This window comes from Panulirus ornatus, chromosome 13 (genome assembly GCF_036320965.1).
Source record: "Panulirus ornatus isolate Po-2019 chromosome 13, ASM3632096v1, whole genome shotgun sequence".
In the NCBI taxonomy this organism is placed as follows: domain Eukaryota; kingdom Metazoa; phylum Arthropoda; class Malacostraca; order Decapoda; family Palinuridae; genus Panulirus; species Panulirus ornatus.
This window is the reverse complement of record NC_092236.1, coordinates 56,313,647-56,315,833: the sequence shown is the minus strand read 5'-3', so window position 1 is coordinate 56,315,833 and position 2,187 is coordinate 56,313,647.

Sequence of the window (2,187 nt, the reverse complement as noted above, 5' to 3'; positions counted from 1 at the left end):
TCATACACGTTTCCACAAAACATGGAGTAGCAGCGCCTTTCTGGGTGAAGAAAGAGACCAGATACAACCACAAGATACATAATTATCTTGACCCAATATTCTCTAGTGGATGTAGTTACTACTACGTTCTTGTGATTACGTTCCCTCAATATGTTAATGTGGCGGCCACATCACCAGCCCTTGATCGCCTCTGGTCACATCATATACCAGTTCCTCCCTCAACCAGCGTACTTGGCCTCTCGCATCACGTCTTGTATTCGTCGTCCCCCCCTTTCCTCCTCCTCACCCCTTCTCATCCTTGTCAGAGAGAGAGAGAGAGAGAGAGAGAGAGAGAGAGAGAGAGAGAGAGAGAGAGAGAGAGAGAGAGAGAGAGAGAGAGAGTCACCTTTGCCACCTCTGTCTGACAATCGAAAGCCTCAGATAGCCTTATATGTATTCTGGGAATCCCCAATACAGCCCCCAGCCCCTTCCCCCTATGCCCCACCCCACAAAACCTCCCGTTCTGAGAGATTAATCTCTTTTTCCTTCTTTTTCTTTAAGTACTGACTCACCTTTCAATCCTTGGCGAGGTAGCGCCAGGAACAGACGGGGGTGGAACCATGAAAGCAAAAGATCTCACCTGGCTCCTCTTTCTTCGTCCTTTGGGAGAGAGGAATTGTATAGGATTCTGGGGAGATAGGGCAAGAGGAGAGAGAGAGAGAGGGATCCTTCCAGCCTCTCCACTCTCGTCCACCTTAAGTCACCACGTAAGGTACGTGGGAGATCAGTGGGGAGTATATTTCTTCTCCCATCTCTCCAAGGGATGATTTATATAATTCTTTATTTCCTTTATAAATATTTCGATTTAGAGGAACTGGATTCCTCAATCATATATATATATATATATATATATATATATATATATATATATATATATATATATATGGAGTTAATGTTGATATGAAGATCAACATCTGCTCATATAACGTATGTTATATAGCCACTCACAACTCTCAATCTTGAACGACCTCGGTTGATCTTGGGTCTCACAAGCCTCACAATTGGCTCACAACCTTGATGGATGTATATCATATATCATTATGGAACTCGATCCCTTGTCGCGTCTGTCACTCCTCTTCCCTCAGGACAAATGTGACAGTAATGATAAACAAAAGAGGCACAAACTCTCTTCTTAAATCTTCAACTTCCCTTCAGTACCTCAATAGAACTGTCGATCTTGTGTCTGTCTGTCCACCTCTGAAAGGACAATTAGAGGTAATGGTAGTTATTAAGGGTCATTTCACCAGTTGGTCGTATGTGGTGAGGGAAAACCAATTACTTGGGACATAGGAATGAACTTCTCTCGTGTGGGTACTGGCACAAACCCCCTTTGTCGTATTAGCCTGAGGGTTGGTTGTGAGTCACAGTGAGGCAGCTGGAGTCTGTTGCACACAACTTTCTCTCGCCTCTTCTCTCTTCCCTATGACAACGTAATTACCGTCCACGGAAGTACTGTCAACGCGGACATGGGGGTGGGGTGTGCTTCTTTCGATTGTGTGTGTGTGTGTGTGTGTGTGTGTGTGTTGGCTAAATTCTATATGGATGTGACTGACAATAAGGGGAACTGGGATTTATAGAATTTGCCTATAATTCTCGTAGTGTTAAGACGGAGTTTGGTTTAGTGGGATTTATAGAATTTGCCTATAATTCTCGTAGTGTTAAGACGGAGTTTGGTTTAGTGGGATTTATAGAATTTGCCTATAATTCTCGTAGTGTTAAGACGGAGTTTGGTTTAGTGGGATTTATAGAATTTGCCTATAATTCTCGTAGTGTTAAGACGGAGTTTGGTTTAGTCTAAAGGCGTTCAGGTTGAACGAACTATTTCAGACTCTTACTTTTAATGTCTTTCTTTTTTTTACCATACATTCCGTCTGTCTCTTATTACCCCTCTTCCCCCATCCGTTCCCGTTCGGATGGTACACCGTAAAAAGAAAACGACGGGAAGATATAGGTGAAAGAAAACAGGATGGGAGGGGTGGGTTGGTGGGTGGTGGTGGGCGAAAGTGTACTTGCTTGGGGGCGAGGAGGAGGAGGAGGAGGTGGGGCAGGAGGGAGGGAAGGTGTGTGTGTGTGTGTGTGTGTGTGTGTGTGGGTCGCGTTCAGCCTTGGGCTTGCACCAGCCACCAGGTGACCAGAACACACCATAGA